The 22,414-nt window shown below is 48.3% G+C and overlaps 1 long non-coding RNA gene across 2 annotated transcripts; it reads right to left on the bottom strand.

Moving 5' to 3' along the window:
• Positions 1 to 2,006: 2,006 nt before the first annotated feature.
• LOC127487645 (uncharacterized) lies at positions 2,007 to 20,098 on the bottom strand. Of its 2 annotated transcripts, XR_007914693.2 has the most exons (6): positions 20,038 to 20,098; positions 18,042 to 18,173; positions 9,644 to 9,883; positions 6,258 to 6,742; positions 4,215 to 4,340; positions 2,007 to 3,808 (listed from the first exon to the last, which is right to left on the bottom strand). It is a non-coding gene; the product is annotated as an uncharacterized lncRNA (long non-coding RNA). The 2 variants fall into 2 exon arrangements; XR_007914692.2 differs by having other exon boundaries at positions 4,215 to 6,742.
• Between the last annotated feature and the right edge of the window lie 2,316 nt (positions 20,099 to 22,414).

Raw genomic sequence — 22,414 nt, 5'->3', positions numbered from 1 at the left:
TAACTCTGCCTCTCAAATAAATAAATAAATAAAAACTTAAAAAAAAAAGACTAGACAATCCCAAGGCAGATATTTGAAGCAGTGGTTTAGATGTTGTTGGGGGGGGGGGGGAGGTGGAAGCACTGTAGCACAGCAGGTTAATGCTCTAACCTGAAGTGCTGACATCCCATATGGGTGCCGGTTCAAGACCTGGCTGAAAAAAAAAAAAAACAAAACCCTGGCTGCTCCACTTCCAATCCAGCTCTCTGGTATGTCCTGGGAAAGCAGTAGAAGATGGCCCAAGTCCTTGGGCCCCTGCACCCACAAGGAAGACCTGGAAGGGGCACCTGGCTCCTGGCTTTGGATCAGCTCATCTCTGGCCATTGAGGCCAATTGGGGAGTGAACCAGCAGATGGAAATATCTCTCTCTCTCTCTCTCTCAATCTCTCTCTCTCTCTGTCTCTCCTCTCTCTGTGTAACTCTGACTTTCAAATAAATAAATACATCTTTAAAAAACAAAAGATGTTAGTGGGGACACACACATCCCATATCAGTGCTTGATTCAAGTCCCAGCTCAAATTTTGATTCCAGTTTCCTGTACTTTGCACAGCAGCCGCTAATAGCTAAGGTACTTCAGTCCCTGCCATCCATGTAGGAGATCCAGACTGAGTTCCAGGTTCCAGACTTCAGCCTGGCTCAGACCTGCCTGATGCAGGCACTTGGGGAATGAACCAGCAGATGGGAAATCAATCAATCAATCAATCTCTCTCTCTCTCTCTCTCTCTCTCCATCCTGCTTCCAAAACAAAAAACTGGACAATCTCAAGCAAACCAGGACAATTCACCTCATCATCTACATGTGAAAAAAATCTGTATTAAAATAACTGTGTCTAAACTATTGTTTCAAACAAATTAACATACTTAAAACCTGGAAAAAAATAAGTGCTCAGTAAATACTCATTGCTATGTGATTGCCATTGCTGTATCCGAGTTGTTCTAGTGAGATGCCGCTCCCACCCCTCCCATCTGACCCTGGCCTATTGCTGTATCCGAGTTGTTCTAGTGAGATGCCGCTCCCACCCCTCCCAACTGACCCTGGCCTACGGTCCAGCGGCTTTTCTACACAGACCTTTGTGATGGGTGAGATTGCGTCCTTCTCATTCAACAAAATGCACTGGGTCCCCACCGTTCCCTAGACAGAGATCCAACAGTCAGCTCCAAGTCGGCTCGCTTTGCCGGCAGAGGACTTGCAGCTGAGTGGGGGAGATGGACACTGAGTTAGCTGACCCCTGAGCTAACACACTTAGCCCTCTGTGTCTGAGGGTCTTGCGTTTACATAGTCAGCCAACTATGACTCAAACATATTCCAGAAACTTGCATCTGTGCTGAACATGTACCAGTGTTGTGTTGTCATCACACAGTGTCAACAACACAGCACAGCAGCTGTTTATATGGCATTCATATTGAGGGAAGTCATCTGGAGATGTATGGGGCAGATGCGTGGGGGTTCCACGAAAATACTGCACTGTGTAATGGACCTGGGCATCCACAGGCGTCTACAGGGGTCCTGAGACCCATCTCCCCCATGGACTCTGGGAGACAACTGTGTATAGTTACACACGTGGTAAGAGCTGAGGAGGAGATAATGGGGTGCCATGCAAGAGCACAGCAGGTGACCCCTAACTGGGACAAGAAAATCTGACAGCTCTGTGCAAGCCATGTGTAAATTAAAAGTAAAAGGATGCTGAGAGGGGGCTGGCGCTGTGGTGTAGCAGGTAAAGCCCCAGCCTGCAGTGCCGGCATTTCCATATGGGCACCAGTTCCAGTCCCAGCTGCTCCACTTCTGATCCAGCTCCCTACTAATGCACCTGGGAAAGTAGCAGAGGATGGCCCAAGTCCTTAGGCCCCTGCTCCCATGTGAGAGACCTGGAAGAAGCTCCTGGCTCCTGGCTTCAGATCAGCCCAGCTCTGGCCATTGTAGCCAACTGGGGAGTGAACCAGTAGAAGGAAAGCTTCTCTCTCTCTCTCTCTCTCTCTCTCTCTCTCTCTCTCTCTCTCGTTCTACCTCTCTGTGTAACTCTTTCAAATAAATAGGACAAATCCTAAAAAAAAAAAAAAATGATGGTAGGGGCTGCACCGTGGTGCACTGCATTAATCCTCCGCCTGCGGCGCTGGCATCCCATATGGACGCCAGTTCTAGTCCCGATTGCTCCTCTTCCAGTCCAGCTCTGTGCTATGGCCTGAGATAGCAATGGAAGATGATCCAAGTGCTTGGGCCTCTGCACCCACATGGGTGACCAGGAGGAAGCACCTGGCTCCTGACTTCGGATCGGTGCAGCTCCAGCCATTGTGGCCATTTGGGGAGTAAACCAAAGGAAGGAAGACCTTTCTCTGTCTGTCTCTCTCACTGTCTGTAACTCTACCTGTCAAATAAATAAATAAAATCTTTTTAAAAAATGATGGTGAAAGTTCAGAAGCTCAATAAAAGGTAAATTGCTTGAATTGAGAGATACAAGTAGTCCTGCAAGTTTTGGTCATTTCTTAAGCTCTTACGAGCAATAAAGCAGAAAGTCTACTCATTGAAACAAAGTCAATGGTGAAAACCATGGAGTTAAAGACATTCATGTGGCATAAATAATGAGCCCAGATTCAGCAGCTGGGCAAGCTTTGCAGTATATGTAAGTGCCAAGAACTGAGCAACAATGATCCCTAAAAATCGAGTTTTTCAAAATACTTATTTATTTACTTCCATTTTATTTGAAAAGGCAAGAGACACAGACAGACAGATGGACAGAGCTCCCATTGCCCAAATGCCCACAACAAGCAGAACTCACAGCCGGATGCCAAGAGTCAGGAACTCCATCCGGGCGTCTCCCGCGTGGATGGCTGGGACCCAAAACACCTTGTGCTTGTCACTTACCCTGGCTAGACTTCACTTTCTGGTCTTGAATGGGTACAAAGTAACAAGCCCTTCCTCCGCCCCCACCCCATCCCCAGCCCCAGCTGCCTGGCTGAGTCTCTATGATGAACACTTAAGGAAAGCCTCGGCCAGGACGTGAGCGGCCAGCATCGCTGCCTCCGAATGGTGAGCTGCATCAGCGCAGGGGAGCAGATGTGCCCGGAAATGGCTGATTCTGAGAGGCGAAAAATCACACGGGTTCCAGACTCAGAAAACCCGCACTTGAATCTAAGCCCTGCTCCTCCCCGGCTGGGTGATCTGACAGCACTCTGCCTCAGTGATGTGATGGGGACACTCCTGCCTGCTTTTCAACACTGAGCTGAGATGTGAGGACAGTGAGAATGAAAGGGCCGGCAGGGGCCTGGGTACGACTCTCCAGCCTCGACTCTTGTCCCCTTTCCTGCGGGACAGCATCCACACGGGCTGCTCCCCGCACCTGGGGTGCTATCCTACCTTTATGGGAGATGGGGCTCCTAGTCCTTCAATCCTCACCATACACACGTTGCCCTCGGAAGGCCCTTCCTGGCCGCTGCACTTAAGGAAGCAGGGTCTCCTCTGTAAATCTCGCATCAGAAAACTCCATTTGACACCTGTGTTGGTAATCAAATCCATGCACTTAAAAATTATCCCCAAATGGAGTTGCTTACAAACAAACATTCACCCTCTTACAGTCTCCATGGGATCAAGGATCCATGTGGACTGAGCTGCGTCCTCTGCTTAGGGCCTCTTGGCGCTGGCCAAGGCTGGGGTCATCTCCAAGCTCATTCATGTGGCTGCCGACCAGCCTCAAGTCCTTGCTGGTTCTCGCCTGCAGACATCAGCTCATTTGTCAGCACTTGGACCTCTGGTAGGGCTTGTGCACCTGATATGGCTGCCATCAGAGAAGGAGAGAGAGAGAAAGAGAGAGAGAGAGAAAGAAAGAGAGAGGGAGAGGTGACAAGCCAGAGAGAAATCATACTTTTATCATCTTAGAAGTGGTATCCCATCACTTTAGCCACATCCTGTGCTTATTTATATTTACTTTTTTATTTTTAAATAAATCTCTGGGTCAACATGAAATACCTGGACACTATGGGGTACAGTACCATATTTCGGCAGATATACAAGAGATATAAAGCAATCATTGTATGCAACTAGCCTCTGCATTTCTTTTATCAAAGACTACAGCTGCCCTACTGTTCTGTGGAACCCCAGACCCATTGCCTTTGCCCACTGTCAGATCTCCCCCATACCAGCATCCCACCCATCACTGTTTTAGAATCATATCGATAACTTACACATGCGTGAGAAAATATGGCACTTGTCATTCTGTGTCTGGCTTATTTCACTTGTTGTGTTCTTTAGAAATGATCACTGGCCCCATTCCACACCACAGGAAGAACAATCCACCAAGGCAAGGCTACCTACGAGGAAGCAGAATCATTGGGAACCCCATAGTAACCTCTGTCACACTCCCCACAGTCCCTTCACTCCCATTTATTTCTTTTACTTCCTTATTGTCTGACCCTGTCCCCAAGACTGTGGGTTCCAGGAGGACAGGGCTCATGTGCCAGAGTAATAGCAGGAGTGTAATAAGCAGTTGGTAAACAAACGGATAAAGGCATTAAAGGAGCGCCCACTGGGTGCCAGCCACTGTGCTGGGTTCAGATGCTCCTTGCGGGTGTGCTGTGAGCCAGACAAGCAAACAGACAGGCACAGCATGTGATCTTCCCTCTTCTGCACTTTAAACCCCATGAGGAACCATGATTCTTGCCTTGTACAATGGCTGAGAAATCTCCCAATTTCTGCAGGACGATTTGTTTTGCCTTCTGGGGTCCCTGTCATCATTCCCGGTATTGTGCCAACTCATCCCCCTGTGCTGGGGGGCGCCGGAGGGGCGGCAGGGGAGGCACCGACAGACAGCATGAGGGAGGAAGTTCTGTAGGGCCCAACAAGGCTCTGAAAGGTTTTCTGATGCATCCACCAGCCAGGGGCCTGAGAGCTGCCTGCCTGCTGCCCGCTGCCCTGTTTGACGAATTGTTTGCTGAAGAGCCTGGCCAGCGGGAGCTTTGACCTTGGAGGGAGAGCGATCTGTCTTCATGGAAACACTGTCATAAGCACATGTCTCAATTGTGCTTGGGAAGGCGCTGAGGCTGCGCGGGAGGAGAGCCTCGGACGTGGTTAAGGAGGAAAAATGTGTGGCCCATCTGGGGGGCATGGAAGCAGCTAAAATTAACCCAGAGTGACCCTGAGGGCAGCTAGAAATCAGCATGCTTCCCTCGGTGGCAGTGGCAGTGAGTCCTCCATGAGGCCAGCAGCACGGTCACACCTTCCTTGGGGAGCCAAAGGGCCCCTCACCTCCCATGTCCCTGGGCCGGGCTCTTCATCTGTCACCAAGGACGAGGGCTGGGGAGGGGAGCACCTTTGACTTCTGGATCCCTCCCAGCAAAAACCAAACACTGGCCTCTGGGTCACCCTGAAGGTCAAGGAGAGGGCACCCAGTGGGACCGGGTGGTGATAAATCCGGCATCTCCACAGTCACCCCCCGCCCCAGGCTGGCTCAGCCGCTCCCCTCTGCCTGTGCTGACAGCTCCAGGGGAGATTTATCTGCCAGGATCTGCCGCTGCTGCAGAAGCAGCAAACTCATGAATCCGGAGGAAAGGCATTGACGGAAGCCCGGGTGCGCTTATTAAAGAAGAGAAAGGGACAGGAAGAAGAGCTCGGAGCTCCTGCCGGGCCGGTGTTGAGTGACACAGGAACTGGGTATTATGGGATGGCTGGGCCTGGCTATTTCGGGATGAATTGGACAAATAGATAATGTGCGTGGGGAGAAAATAAAAGCTCTGGGTGCTCTAGGAAGCTGATCATGGGCAAGTATTAAAGAGACATTTGCCAGGGAGGGGAGGGCGAGACGAGGGGCTTCTGAGAGACCAGCTGGAAGCTCCCAGCCCAAAGGCAAGCCAAAGGGCTGTGCTGTCAGAACAATGTGTCTGCCCCTGCCATGCCCATGGGGACACTGGTGGAAGAGACAGTGGACAAGGCCTGATAAAGAGAGCAGGTTTCTACCATTCTGAGACAGAGCCCGAGACAATCTGCAAGAGGCAGAGGGCTGGACCAGATGACTTCCAATGAGAGCACTGATTTATCTACTAATTTTTTTGTGTGTGGTTGTTGTCTTCTGTTGGTGTGTGTCTGATTGCCTGCCAGAGTTATTTTTAGGGTATTAAATGTTGAAGAGCCAAGGATCCAGTCCAGGTTTTGAAAGTGTGATGTTTTATGTAGTTGTTGGCATCTGACCCTCACATTCCATGGGGTGGAGGCAGACATGGTGACCCACAAACCTGGCCTCAACTCAAAGCAACTGCTCAGTCCTGACTCCAACCCAAGACCGAACAGGGCTCAAATGAGGTAGACAAAAGCGTCACCAGCATAAGGAACGCAATGGAGCTGAAAGGAAGAGAGAGCCCATGGTTAATTCACAAGGATTGGATAATGGAGTCAAAGCAGCATTGAGGACATCCCCAAACTCAATATAAATGGCATAATACACAAACCCCAAATAGCATCCAACAGCTTTACCTAACAACTGACAAGTACCAAACAGTACCCAAGGTCACCATGGGAGCTGAGGCACAGCCTGGCCCACAGAAGCTCTGCAGAGCGCACCTGTCTGCTCCCTGTCCATCACACTCAGCTTGATTTCACCTCCATCCTGGGGTGACATTGATCTGGTCTCTCCACTGTGACCTGGGGAAGCATTTTATTCCTTCGGTAGCGATGGCCTTATCTTCCATAAAGAGTGTTTTAGATTAGAGTAGTTGAAGATCTGAAAACAACAGTTAGCCAGCTATGAATATTTCAAGATGAAGTAATACTTTGAAGCCAAGCAACTTAAGGGACATTGTTACATGAATCCCACTTGTATTTCTGGCAAAATTCACCCAGTTCTTCTGTTTTCCTTTTGGCATCAGGAAATGCATACACTAATTCACTAAATTGCCATTTTTCATAAAGTTGCATTCACTGCCAAGGTTCAAAGGACTGGGAAAAACATAAATACACTGACACTCAAATTTCAACACTGGACAACTGTTACTATGTGAGCTTAGGATAGCCAGATCATCTGATAATCCAAGGGAAGCCATATCTCTGTATTTTAATGTGATGTTTTCAATTTTTAAATGCAGGCAACTGAAGTCAAAGTTTAAACTCTCACAGAGGTGATTTGATCACCATGAGCAAAGAGAATGTGATGGTGCTAGACTCAGCCTATTGGTAAGTCTACCTGATTTAGCATCCTGGAATTTCTTGCTAATTGACTGTAATTTTAGTTTTCCAATTGCTTAGATTCTGAATTTTTTAAATCAAATGGTTGTAGAGAGATGGCAGAGAAGAAAGATGGGAGGTTTGAAAAGAAAGCACGCTAGCCCTAGCAGTCCCTTTCCCTCCATAACAAAGTACTTAGATGATCTCTTAAATGTCACCCAGAGTAGGAAGGTTCAGTGACAGGTAGATTGAGAGAGAGGAACAAGGAGAAAAATGAAGATGTTTCAGGCCAGACCAGAACAGCATGGCCTCCTGACACCCCCAGGGACCCTCTTAGAAATGACAGTTGTTTGTTGTTTAAAAGTTCCTCTTCCTTGGGCTGGCCATGAACAGTCACTGACCCACTGAAAGACAGATCCTCAGGTCACTGTAATCTATGTACTACACAGCAATCAATAACACGGGGAGTCACACCCCCTCCCATAAACATGTAACTCAATCAGTGCTGTGAAGGTGGGGGCAAAATTTGCCCCCAGAAAACTTGCTGTGAACAGCAGAAAGTGTGGGTGATTTCATTATCTGAGATTGCTTTGTCATATTTCTGCTGAACCGAAGGATAACTGAAATGCACATTAATAATTCAGCACCATGGCCAGCGCTGCAGAACCTCTGGGCCCTGCCCCTTCCAACCTTGGGCTCCTCCTGGGTTTGGAGGTGGAAACAGCCTGGTCCCCTGGGACCACAAGGAGCCCCAAAGCCAGGCTCTGTGCCATTCCCCGAAGTGACTGGTATCTGAAGGATTGCTTCAAAGGAGGTAGAGTGCATTCCTGGACCCAGCCATGGTCAGGCTTCCTGGGCAGTGTACGGGAGCCCAGGGAATGGGGTGCCTCTCAGACCAGGGTTTAATTCTTTCTCTTTTTCAAAAGTTTTGCTTTTTTATTTGTTTGTTTCTGAAAAACAGAGAGAGAGAGAGAGAGAGAGAGAGAGAGAGATACTGAGAGATCTTCCATCCTCTGGTTTACTCTCCAAATGTTCACAGCAGCTAGGGCTGGTTCACACTGAAGCCAGGAACACAGAACTCCATTTGGGTCTGCCATGTGGAAGGCAAAGACCCAAGTACTTGAGCCATCACTTGCTGACTACTGGGAAGCTGCATGTTCAAAACAGAGTGGGAACTCAGACTGAAGTGCTCCTATACGGCATGAGGATGTCTCCAGTGACATCATAAACACTGTGCCATATGCCTGCCCCTACTTCTTTCTTTTGATGCTGTTTCCTTCTCAGGCAACCATGGCTTTGCTTTTGGCCCAAGGGCAGGTTGGGGCAAATCTTTAGAACATAACTCTGCTTCTTCCTATTCTTATCCCACACTCCTCTTCTTTTTCATCTCCCTTTCTCCTCTCTCTCTCTCTCTCTCTCCCTCTCCTCTGTTTCTTATTTTATTGCATGACTGTCTTTCTGTTAATAGAATCCTAGCATTTCAAAGTCAAGTAGGTGCATGGAGGCTTCTGATGCCAGCAAATCCAGATGCCCTTGGGGACTAAGCAGGTCACATAAACGTAATTCAATCCTAGCAAGAGGTGCCACTGTGGACAACTGGACAGTGTGTGTGCCCTGTCAAAATATATTAAAATTTTATATTATGAAAACGCAGTGCTGGCCAAACTAAACACATTCAGGATCTGAGGTACTGCCTGGGCCTCCACTGTGAGACCCAGTCTGAGTTGACCTCCTTCCTTACAGAGAATGAAATCAAGGATTGGAGGAAGGGGAGTGTTTGGCTCAGGTTCACACATGACGTTGGTCTTCTAGTTACAGTCTGGGATCTTTCCAGAACACCAATGCAGTCTTCCTGCATACCCTCCCTTGCATTTTTTATTCACTTATTTATTTGTTCATTCATCCCTGACCCACTCCCAGCTCCAAATACCAAGGACCCAGCCAAACCAGCCAAGACCTCTACCCTCTCAGGACCACTGGTCCATCTCTGGGAAGTCACACGGTGCCTTTCAGTGTGACAAGGCCTGTGTCTGCCTGGAATCCCCACAGGAACTAAGGAGACTCCCTGTCAGGTCCTAACCCATGGCTTTCCAGGGCACCCTTCCCTCTGACCTTGGACTGTCACCTGGACACTCCAAGATCTTACACCCTGGCTCCTGAGTGATGAGCCCAAGCAGAGATCATCATCAGAATGGCCACCTGTTAACTTACTCCAGAGCATGCTGACTGGCCTTGGGCAATCAGTCTGGCTCACCCACTGCCCAAGGGGCCCCTGACACCCACAGGTTGTAGCTGGAATAAAAATCACACCATGACCTCAGCATGGCAGGAACCTAGCTTGAGTCCAGGCTCGAATGGAAGCCCAATGGCCAGGTCATTATTTCTCAGGCCACCAGGTCTCTGTATTCCAAGGGACTCCATCATGCGTGAGTTGTGGACACCCATTCACTCATGTTCCTACCTGGACATTCATTCCACAAGCATCTACCAAGTGCCTCTGTGCTCTGGGCCTGGAAATGAACGGGACCCAGAGGTCCAGAGCCTGGGGACTTTCTTTTATGCTTCTTCCTTCTCCTCCTTGAGGCTTCCCTGACCTTTGGCCTCATTCAAATTGAAATTCTCATCCCTTTAGCTCTCACTGCAGTCCCATCAAAATAGTTGGTTTTCTTTAGTCCCATCTCACGGATCAGGAAACGGAGGTCTGCAAAGGAGAAAAGATGTAGTTGAGTTGCAGAGGGGAGAGGTGGAGCTGGAACGAGGTTCCGGTTCCTTCTGACATCCAATAAGAAGGAAAGTGGGGTGTTCTGGAAGGTTCTGGAAAGCTCTGACAGCAGCCTTGGGTCACAGGGACAGCCTCATCTCTGTGAAAAAGCCATGACCTTGAGACAAGATGCAGGTCCAGAAGTGAGACCCAAATTCAATTATCAGAGCCTCAAGAACAACCCAGGCGTCCAGGAGAGAATTCGTTAACACCATTTTAACCCCTAATGGTTAATGAATCTGTACTTTTTACTTAGTATTTACTGAGTACTCAATGCTGCCTTTTGAGAGATTTACATTTCATCTTTATAACAACTTGGAAAATGGCCTGCTTTTAACCTTGTTTAGCTGTGAAGAAGCTGAGACACTGAGAGATTATCTCACACTGCTAGGAAGGGAAAAGCATGACAAACAGAGAATGTGGCACCGAAGGCCAATGCTCCTGACCTCCCTGGCAGATGGCTTGGTCAGAGTGTGCCTTTCCATTTTGAAGGGGGGGGGCATTGCTTTACAAGGAAAAGAGAAAGAGCTCACAGACTAGCAAGTGCCAAATGGATGGAGGAAATGGCTGTTCAGACACCCATCAGCATGAAAGCCAAAAAAGCAGAACAAGATGGTAGTCTTGGGTGACGGCCTGACTTCACTCACGGAGGCCTTCAGAGAGGAGCAAGCAAGAGACAGAGATCCACACAAGTGAGCAATCTCAAGAATCAGCTCTGGGCCGGTGCTGTGGCACAGCGGGTTAAAGCCCTGGCCTGAAGCACTGACATCCCACATGGGCGCCGGTTCTAGTCCTGGCTGCTCCTTTCCCATCCAGCTCTCTGCTATGGCCTGGGAAAGCAGTAGAAGATGGCCCAAGTGCTTGTCCCATGCACCTGCGTGGGAGAACCAGAGGAAGCTCCTGGCTCCTGGCTTCTGGCTTCGGATCGGCGCAGCTCTGGCTGTTGTGGCCATCTGGGAAGTAAACCAGCAGATGGAAGACCTTTCTCTCTGTCTCTACCTCTCTCTGTAACTCTGTCTTTCAAATAAATAAAATAAATCTTTTTTAAAAAAGAATCAGCTCGAAAAGACACCCCCACAATCCCTGCTAATAGTGTTCCATGTACTGCATGGCCCAGCCTCCTACCACTGTGACTCACCATCAGAGAGGCACTCTTCGGTCAAGGTGCCGATGCGTGTTGGAATGAACTATCAGCCAGAACAAGCAGCCATGAAACCTTTGTCAGATGGACAAGTCATCTATTGCTACACCACAAATGATCACCAATTTGGTGGTTTAAGACAACTGCCACTCAGTGTCTCACGGCTCCCGGGCATCAGGAATCTGGGTACAGCTTAGCTGTGTAAGGCTCCCCTACCCCACTCAAAGAGTGACAGTTGGGCATCAGGCAGGGCCAGGGGCTTCAGCCAAGGCTGTGGTCTCATCTGAAAGTTCATCAGGGAAGGATCAACTTGCAAACTCACAGGGTTGCTGGTCGGGTTGAGTTCCTTGTGGATTATTGGGCTGGGAGCTTCTGTCTGCTGCCATCTGTTATCCGGAAGCCAAACTCAGCTCCTTGCAAAGCTCCTTGCTTCACCCAAAGGGCACACACTGAGAAAGCGGCAGAGACAGCCCACCAGAGTTCCAGAAGTCGCCTTTTGTTATCTTTTCGTGGATGTGACACACCCTCAATGTGGAGGCATTCTGTTGCATAAAACCAAGTTACTCAAGGGAACATGATTACATAGGGCTGTAAGAGCCAGGAAGCAGGGATCAACAGGAGCCACTGTCAGACCTGACAATTACGTTACTAATATGTTAGTATAAATTAGTTTGCAACATGACAGCAAGGGGGATTTTCAGCAAAAGGAGAGAGGAGCGATGATTTTGGCATCCATGGTCTGCTTTGGCAGGGAAGACCTAGTGAGCAAGCTTTGAACTGCCAGTAAACCAAGTGTGGGGTTCCCTGAGCCTCCGATCCCTCTTTATAGACGGGTGGAGGCAGAGGGTATGGGGCCAGTCTATGTAACTTTTTTCCATTTGTCCTTCAGCCATAGCATTGGCACCAAGTAGAGAACTGAATTCTGCATGGTGGTTATGTTGGCACTAACTTGCCTCGTCCCTGTCACCAAAACATCCTCTCCCTCTGTGGTCTCAAGGACATCCAACTCTGGCTGCCCGTGCATGGTGCCTGGGAAGCTTGCACCACAAGTATTGAGTGGTTCCCGGGGCCTGGCACCTTGGGGATTGGCCTCGTCACTCACAATTTGAACATTGTAGTTCCCTGCACTTCCAGCGCTACGAGTCCTCCCCAGAGAGGTTATGTAAAGGAACGCTCACTTTATTAAAAGACCTCTGACAGAGACACATCATTATCCAAGATCGGCTTAACAAAGGCTTAATAAAGACGACAATGAGAAGATATTAACTCATTTGGCTTATGTTTGAGAACCTGACACATCTTAGATGCAGAGGTTTTGTCAGCATCAGTGATGGATCAAATCTGTTTGCCTTGGAAATTGGCTAATGTGCTGATGCCCCAGAAATCTTGTGCGGAAGCCAAGAAGACACTGAACCTGTTTCACCGCACACGCCATCCCCCCTCCCCACCCACAAAGCTCACCACCACCCAAGCCAGACCCTTCAGAGCCTGAGACGTGTTGTGCACGGAGCCAGGAGTCTGTTTCGTTCCCCTTACATAGCAACTTACCATTCTCGTCCATTTATTTTAAGCAAATTATTCAGCCAAGTTGACAAGCATGAAAAAAACATGACCTACCCTGGGCTTTTCAAAAGAGATTTTCTCCCAAATATGATTCATTGTGCTCTGATTTCTCTCTGTATTTTTATCAAATGTTTCATGCCAGCTCTTAAAAGGACACTGTCAATCCTATGGTTATGGTTGATTTCTTTGACTATTGTCAGGTGAATGCCTTATCAACCTGCAACAGAAAAACCCACCTCCTGGAAACTCTGAGAGATGCCCAGAGAAGCCTCTGGGACTTTAGACACAGACCACAAAAACGTTCAACCACAAGATTATACGGACCAACCACGATACACCACTGCTGGTCTGGGCAACGGGTGCCAACTATGAAAAGGGCAACTATACTTAGATGATGAATGAATAGATAGATATAAACGATGACATAGATAAAAACATATTGATAGGTAGATAGAAAGGTAGACAATAGAGATGATAGAAAAATATATGGTCCATGACCTCATGAAGGTTACATTCTAGAAAGATAAAGGGCTATAAACATGCAAAGGATTAAATGAATACAATCATTTGGGATGTTGGCAAGCGCTGTGAAGAAAATAAAGCAGCGATTCAACAGAAAGTCTGTCCCCAGGAAGCATCACCTGAACAAACTCCTAAGGGAGGAAAGGTGAGTCAGACAAGGCTCTCGGGGAAGAGGGAACAGTGACCTCCACCCCACCTAGGTGGACGCCACCAATCAAGTGTGTTGAGTGACTGCTGTCTGGTGTTATGTGGCAGGAAGATCAGCTTTTCCCATGACCAAAGATGACTGGGAACATTGACAAGGAAGGATTCTAGGAAGTGGGCTCTGTCCTCTGCAGGAAGCATCCAGGCGTGGGCAGCAGGGAAGTCCCTGTCTTACATTTTATTCCATTACCAGAATCCAGCTCAGATCACGGCACAAAGTAGCTACTAAATATAGTTGAATAAGAAAAAAAGGGGGAGGGGGCATTTGGCACAGCAGTTAAGCCGCCACTTAAGATGCCTGCATCCTTGGGGCCTGCGTTGTGGCATAGCAGGTGGTCTCTGCCTGCAACACCAGCATCTTATATGTAACTGATTCGTGTCCCAGTGGGTCCACTCCCAATCCAGCTGCTGCTAATGGTCAGGGAAGCAACAGAGGATGGCCCAAGTGCTTGAATCCCTGCCACTTACTCGGGAGACCTGCAAGAAGCTCCTGGCTCCTGGCTTCAGCCTGGCCAAACTGGTACCATTGCAGCAATCTGGGGAGTGAACCAGCGGATGGAGTGAACCACCGAGACAAGGACTCCAACACAATAGAGGAGGATTCTTAGGAGCAATTTCTACCTATGGCCTCATGGTGTTCATAGTCCTGGATTGGTGGTGCTGTGATGTTTTCATTTTTTCTTGTACTTTGTTTACCTATCCGTTCATTCAGATATGTTTATCATGCACCTGTTGTGTGCTAGGTTCTGTATCGGAGAAACATCAGTGAACCAAACAGATAAAAGATTCCAGAACCACAGGAATCTCTGCCCCTAGAAGTAATCCTTGGGACGAGAAACAAAATATAGCAGACAGACTAGCAAAACAGCCATCCATGTCTGTTCTATGCTCTCCTCCCACTCCAGCCACGGCTCAGACATTCTGAAAACACGTGGGCATTTTTCCAAGTAGCTGAACATGGCAGGGAGGCTAGTGCACGGGAGATAACGTGAGGAGCTCTGGACACAAATTACCCCCAAGCACAAGCAAATTCTTAGCCAATGCCAGGCTGGCCTCCTGGCCCACAAAAGGGAAGACACTGCCGTGGCCACCAATCTTGGCGGCTCTACCCTACAGCTAGTCTTCAGAACGATACGGACTCAACAGAGCAGCATCACTCAGGCACACAGCCAGCCCAAGGCAGCCTTTCTTTCATGCTCCATGCAAGTGCAGCCCAACCCAGCCCCTGACCACCCATCCTCCACCCCTCCCCTCCCCCTTGCACTGAATTATTCCTCCACCTCTCCCAGGGATTTTCATAGAAATTGAGGGGGGAAGTGGGGGTCATCCTCTGAAAGGCAACAGAAGCAAAGTGGGCCCATGGACAAAACTGCCCTCATAGTAGGAGAGCTGAGGACACAGAAATGAAACACAACAGCCAGCCACTGTCCATTCAGGCCCCTCTCTGACTCTCCAGGAAGCTGCTCTTCATGGTGGTCAGGTGTATCCTCATGCACAAGGTGTGTGTCCCGCACCAAGGACCACCTGCCTGTCTCTGCGGAAGGAGGAGGAGGCCAACCGACTTCTCCCATGTTTTCTTACTGCCTCAACTCTCCCAGTCTTCAATCTCCAGCAGTTCCAGAGCCCTGTGCCTCTATACAAGAATCCGCTGTGATTTGTAATGCCTAACCCTAATACCCCTTAGCTGGGCAATCTTGGATGAGCTACCAATCCCACTGGTCATCATTTCCCTGGTGATAAAAGGGAAAGAGAAAGAATTACCTCATCCAGTTCCTGTGAGAATGTGCAATTCTAGCACAGCTGCTGGTACATTGAAAATACAGTATCAGTGGTTCTCATTTCCAAAAAAGTTAGAAGACAGAACATTGGATGCTTTCAGCGGAGAAATGATAAATGTTTGGGGAGAGAGATAAGCTTGTCTCGTAACTGATAGAGTGTATAGAGGAACCAAAATATTACATAGTATCCCATAAGTATGTATAAATTGCATGTGTTAATTAAGAATAAAATAAATAGGCAGGAATGGCAGTTCTCAATGCTGGGCATGCATGAGAACCATCTGGGGAGATTTTTTTTTTTAATTTATGTCTCTGGGCCAGCACTCTGATATGGGGGCTGGTTGGAGTCCCGGCTGCTCTGCTTACCAACCAGCTCCCTGCTAATGTGACTAGGAAGGCAATGGAAGATGGCCCAGGTGCTTGGGCCCCTGCAACCTCATCGAAGATCTGGATGAAGCTCCTGGCTCCTTGCTTCAGCCTGGCCCAGCCTTGGCTGTACAGCCATTTGGTGAGTGAACCAGCAGATGGAAGACCTGTGTGTGTGTGTGTGTGTGTGTGTGTCCACGCTCTGACCCCCCGCCCTGCTCTGCCCCATAACTCTTGCAAATAAACAAATAAATCTTAAAAAAAAAAAAAAAAAAAAAACTGATTCCTGGACCCCAATTCAGACCCATGAAATGCAAACCCTTGGAGGCAGAAACCTGGGCGTAGGTGTTTAAGACCCCTCAGGGCATCTGTGGCTAAGAAAGATGGCCACTAGGTAAACGTTAGCAACTGTGGCTGTGGCTGGTTTCAATGCACACTGTCCCCATGCAAGCCTAAAGGTTCATGGAAACTCTGGGTAAAAAGACTCATTTGTCTGTGAAAACGGTGGAGCATTTGTGAGTCTCAGCCAGGGTCTTCTCATCTTCCAGAGAGAACGAAATGAACCTCAGATGCCCAGAGCCCATGGCACGGTGTCTCGGGTTTAAAAAAGGCACCTAATGAAACATTTCAGGGATAATTGGCAAACGGGCGCTGCCTAAGAGGGAAGCCATCTGAATTAAGCACCAGAAGCTGGTGCAGAGAGGTGCTTGTGGCTCGTGCCCCATCTGCATAAATGAATCAGTCCCAGGCACACGCGCTCCTTCCCCGTGCGACCCTGGAGAGCTGGCTCCCTGCTCCACACTAGCTGTCAGTGGAGGGAAGTGCTCAGAGCCCATTTGGCGAATTTGAATTCCAAAGCCAGAGCTGCTAGGTATGGAGGAATGGGAGAAGGAGAACCTTGGCGCCCACACAAAGCCAAGGCGACACAGGTGGGAGTGAATCCTGGGAAGCAAAACAGGTGACACGAGTGGCTCATTTTGTAACATTGCTGCCTTGTGGGGAAATTTATGCTATTATTGTCTTCAAAGCCAATTTAGAATTAAAAAAAAACTTATAAAGAGGGAAGAGAATTATTTTAAAAAGGAACAACCTCCTCTCCCCATGTCCCTTTACCTCTGGAATGGAGTCAGAGCCCTTATTATTTCATTAGCTGCTCTCACTCCCTTGGCGGCCACTGGGTTCATGAGCATTTGATTTAAGCTGCAATTAAAAAGCCCCAATCATAGAAATACATTTTCAGAAGATAATTGGGTGCGTCATGCCAGCTTGTTGGCCTGTTAGCCAGCTCTAATTGTTGGCCAGTAAATTAAAAGCAAGTGGAAGTAAATAGTTCATCCAAAGACACATGAAAGGAAAGGAAGTCATGTTCCCATCGATCAAGGCCCCTGCCCTCTGCCCTAAGCAGCGATCTTGGCTTCGCTCAGGACTACAAATCCATCACTCTGGTGAAAAGATGCATGGGGTGGCAGGGCATTTTATTTGCTGTGGGTACATTACAATGAAGAGCTCTTGAGACTGAGTTTCTGTCTTGCTTTTTCCCTTCCACACCCTGCATTTTTTTTCCTTTCTCTTTCAGCGAAGCCACTAGAATGAGCCATAAAAATCTTTATATTTTTAATCTCTCTCCCTTCCTCTCGTACTGGTAGCTCCCACAGTAGTAGCTTGAGTTAAAGAAAGCTTTTTCGTACTTTTTTCTTCTGGGTAGATGGCAAAGTGGTCAAAATAGACAACAAGCTGCCTCTGTAGGTCCTGAGTTCCTCTTCACTGGGAGAGAGAAAGGGCAGGGGGCACCTTCGGAAGTAGAGAGATTCCAAGCACTGAATGAGGAGATTGCAATATATCACAAGAGGTTGGCTGAGTTTTACCATTCTTCTAGCAAATTATAGCCTGCCTTTCTTTTTATCTATTTTTATTTCTTTGTTTATTTTTATCTGAAAGGCAGAGCAATGGAGAGTGAGAGCGAGAGCGAGAGAGAGAGAGAGAGAGAGACCAAGATTGAGATGGAAATGGGGATACAACCCAGTGGTTCACTCCCCAAATTCCTGCAGCATCTGAGGCATGGCCAGGCTGAACTGGAAGCCCACAACTCCATCCAGGACTCCCACGTGGGTGATAGGCACTCAAAGACTTGAGCCAATCACCTGCTGCTTCCTAAGGTACGCATTAGGAAGGTGGTGGAGGAGGAGGTAGAGTGGGAACCAGAACCCAAGCACTCCCATATGGGTTGGGGATGTCCCACGTGGCATCTAAGCCTCTTCACCAAATCTCTGTCCCTGCCCTGCTGTTGCTTGAGGAAACTCCCCTTTCTTCTCTCAGCACCCATCCGTTGTGGGTGCCAGTAGACTCCATGTGTGTTTGCAAGTCCTCACTACCACACTCGCACTTCCCAACCCCCAGGGTACCACCTTGGCCATGGGACTGGCTTCCTTCAGCAGGGTGTGAGCAGTCCTGACAGACACACCATCAGAGCCAAAGCTTTAAAGTGATTGCATGGTCAGTGCCACCTCCTACTCTTCCCACTTACCTTGGGGCGTTCATGCAGCCTGAGAGGACTGTGGGAGAGAGCCCTGCAGGGGCACACAGAGCCCCAGCTGCTGCACCCATGCCCAAGCTGCCCCAGCTTGGTGCCGTCAAGATGCAGCCCATCATCTGGGCTCTGAAAGAGAAGAAGCAAACCTCCCTTGAGAATGTGGAGCTGGAATGGGGGCCATGGAGCTCCTGCCCCTTTCTCGCCAACATGTAGCTTAAAGGTAAGGCCCAGAGGTGGAAGAAAATCAGCCCGAGGCACAGGGAAGCCAGGTCTGTGGCAGGTCTTGTGCTTCAGCAGAACCATATGGAAAGCAGCTCTTCCCCTTAATAGTTCACTCCTCAGTCAGCCTCCCCTTTTGCTCCTCTATTTGCACTGGGCTCTCTGTCACTCGTGATGGAAAGAGTTCTCACTGAAACCAAGTCCAAGTCTAAGGCTGTCACTCTCTCAGCCCTCCGGCCCCGTTCCTGCAGCATGAGGTCTCGGGGACAGTGGTGCCACTGCTCAGAGTCCTGGAAGACCTGGCTGTCCTCCCTGTCTTAGGAAAAAGCCCTGCCTCAGAGTTCTCTCCCGATCCATCATCTGAAGAACAGAATGGAGAAGACTGGGCCCTCACAGTGACCTGAAATTCCACCTGTAACCTTGCAGCTGAAAATGGAAGCCTTCTGCCCAGCCCAGCCCATCAATTATCACAGCAACCCACACTGGCCAAGTAAGGGCTTTGACTAAGCCTTTGCTACAGTTTTATTTCTGAAAGCATCAATGACAATTTGATTTGGATGATTAATTTCTTCACCAATAGCCATTTCTTCCTGATTTAAGTCAGAAACTAAATAATACAAACTGACTAGAATATCATTGCAGAATCAATAAAACATCCTCAACAGATAATTATAGCATTAATGCACTTATTCTCTGGTTGGTACATCAATCATCCTTAATGGGGATAAGTTGGAATGATTTTAATTAAAGGCTTTCCTGAGTCAGAATTCTGAAGCACCAAGTGCTAGGAGCCGACAGGGAAGAGGCTTCCTGGTGGAGTTGGTGGGAATCTGGGGTCCTTGGATGCGCTTCTTGGGCTGCAGCTGAAGGAGCTGGGGAGGGGAGGGGGAACTGAAGGTGAGAAGCCCCAGGATTCCCAGAGAACATCTCTGAACATGGATTTAGTTGAAACACGGCTTGGGCTACAATAATCCCATAAAGCACAAAGGAGAAATAAGGAAGAACAGGACAGAAGAGGACAAGTTTAGCAACCACAGGTCCTGTACAACCTCACTATTTTTCAAACAGGCGAACTGAGGCTCTGAAAGTGGGAGGGATTTGTGCAGCACCACATAGATGCTGTATAGCAGAGCCCGGGCCAACACCAGGTGCTCCGACTTCCTAGCCAATGTGGTTCCCATTGCATCAGCCTTACATCTTTTCCGTCTTAGAGACAAGGGATGCAGTGCATGGTGGCAAGCAGATCTGGGGCCATCCTGCCCCAAGATGTCTCCAGGAAGGACTGTTGCCCCTGGTGGCTACCTCCTACCGGTGATGGCATTGAATGTCTTATTCCTGGCCAAGGACTGCTGCCAAAGTGCTGCATTCAAGATCTTTCTCATGTGATCTAGAGTAGATTCTATTCCTAGCAGGGAAAGCCCCCGGGTGAACAGGTGACTGATTTTCCTATTACCCATGTTCTCATCCATTGACATACCACTTACTACACATGAAACTCTATGCCAGACACTCAAGAAATTGATGGAAAATTCAAGACAATGACCAGGTCCCCACATTCTGAAAGAGAAGTCTGAATCAATAGCCCAGTATCCCAGTAAAGGATTCAATTGGCATTTCTTAGCTGTTAAACTGTAAACTCTGTTAGGTGGAGATGACATCAATCATTCAATGCTGTATGTCCAAAGCCTTGCGAGATAATGAGCACAAAGTAGGTTCTCAATAATTGTTTCTGGATACTTTCAAACAGGCATAATAAAAGATTAACACTTACCATGTGCCATATCCTTTTGGCAATTCATACATAATAAAGTAATCAATCTTGACCACAACCTAGAAAGTAATTAGGTTGTTATAATCTGTTCTATAGCTGAGACACAGAGGAGTTAAGAATACTGCTGCCCCTCCCTTCTTTGGTTGCACACCCTTGTTGCACCCTTGTTGAGCCACGCCTTCAGGTGCAAGGCCTTATGGTCTCCACCCTGCCTCTGCTTTCCTGCCTATATGCTTGCTCCCTGTGGCTCCTGGCCTGCTCTCTTCCTGGTATGGACCCAACTTAGTTTCTAGACTTCTTTCTCCCCTAACTAAAGCCCTCGCTTTTCTGTGCATTTCTCTCGCTGAATATAGTCCTTAAAAAACTTTTTAAAAAATACTGCTGAAGGTCACACAGCCAGTAAGTGATGAACTTGGATCCAGAGCCAATTTCAAATATCTCAACTTTAACCACATATTTTTTAAATTATTAATTTATTTTTTTCAGAGGGAGAGAAGAGGGGGAGAGAGAGAGAACATTCCTATCTGCTAGGTCATTCCTCAAATATCCACAGTGATTGGGTGCTGAAACTAGAAGCCAGGACCTCAATTTGCGTCTCCATTGTGGATTGTAGAAACCCAATCATGTGAGCCACTACTGCTGCCCCCAGGATGTGCATTAGTAGGAAGCTGGAAATGGGAGCTGGAGTCAGGTGTCAAATCCAGGTATCTGCACCTGGGATGCACTGTGTTCCCCCACTAGGCTAAACACTGCTCCAATCCTATTCTTAACACCCCCAAACTGTGATGCTATCTCAGAGAATTTATACAAAGACTTTAAGTAGGACTTCAATAAAGGGGTAGATATTGGATCAAAGAATTAAAGAAGCTAGAGGGGCCTTCCAGGGAAAGGAGATAGAGTGGGTAAGGGCATGGCAAAGGAGGACCACGGAAGATTCCACTGGGCTGAGCACTTTCTGTTAAAACCCACTGGACAAGCTTTCTCTTATGGCTACCCTACAGGCCAGGCATTCAGAGTGGAGTAGCAGAGGAAGACAACAAACTTAAGGCCAACTCCAAGCTCTCTGGATCAATAGATCAAAGTTGGAGGCAAAACCCAGATCTTGCACATCACACCATAGGTTAATGCTGTTCCTTAAGTAAGTGGTCTGGTCCATGTCACTCCTGTTGCCCTAGCCTGACACTCTCAACTGGAGAGTGACCTTAGGTCCAGCTGTGATGACGATGCACCCAGGGGCCAGTTTGCAGTATCAGTGACCCCAAAGGAACCACATTTTCTAGGTCCAGCTGTGAACATATCTTCATCTTTTGGAAATCTGAATTGAAAACCTGTAATTTTCATTTCCTAGAATTCCACGGGAAAAAGCAGATAGCCTAGATTCAGCAAACACAATGAGACTACAACACTGTAAAAATAACCTTAGACTTTCTGCAAGAGTATCATCATGGAGCAATTTTAATAATTCGTGGCTATGCCCATTCTTTCTTGAGACCTAAAATCTTGGTCCTACCTCATCTCCTTTGTCCTTGGTGTGCCAAGGGTGTGTCAGATTTGAGAAAATGGGCACAGTTCGAAGACCACTTGGAGATAATGCCCATCCAGGTGTGGGAGAAAGATCCCAAGGTTGAGGATTATGAACAGCAGGAGCTGGAGCTCTGCTGTGACTGTGGAGATTTTGTAATACCCTCTTGCTGACTCATTGCGTTGAAGACCTTGCTTCTTCCCCTCCTTGTGTTTATAACTTTAGCAGCGAGACTTGATGGTTCTTCCCACAGAGCGGTGAGGTCTGTGCCTTCACTCCTGAAATCCAGGTGAGCCACGGCACTGGTTAGTCTAGGATGGGGCAATCAAGCTTCCCGGGGCTCCAAATCCAAGGTGCTCACTCTCAGAGTCATGCAAGTACAGGGGCTACCCTGACAGTCAGCATCCCCTTAACTATGTGTCCAGGCACCTTGCTTCCCTCTGCTGGCCTCAGACCTGCTGGGGGCCTTGCATGGGCAATAGAATATGGCAGGTGTGGCACTGTGCCAGTTCTGAGCCTTGGGCTCCACAGGAAACAAATGCTTCTATTTGTCCTCTTGGAACCTGTCAGTGTCTTGAGAAGAAGCTTAGGGCTGCCTGCTGGGGGACTAAAGGCCATGTGGAGGGGAGAGGCATTGTCCCAGCTGAGGACATCCCCAGGCAGCCAGCTCACAGCTGATCCACCAGCTGACCACAGATGCCTCGGCAAACAGCTGAACTCAGCCTAGCCAGGCTCAGATCAGCAGAACTGCTAACCAATCCAGACTAATGAGAAATTATTCATGGTCACTGATTTACCATGTTTGAGGGGTGGTTTGCTGTGGAGCAATAGGTAACTGGTACAGGCTGAACATCC

Source organism: Oryctolagus cuniculus, chromosome 18 (genome assembly GCF_964237555.1).
Source record: "Oryctolagus cuniculus chromosome 18, mOryCun1.1, whole genome shotgun sequence".
Lineage (NCBI taxonomy): Eukaryota > Metazoa > Chordata > Mammalia > Lagomorpha > Leporidae > Oryctolagus > Oryctolagus cuniculus.
Note: the sequence above shows the minus strand (reverse complement) of the source record. Positions and strands in the feature narration are given on the sequence as shown.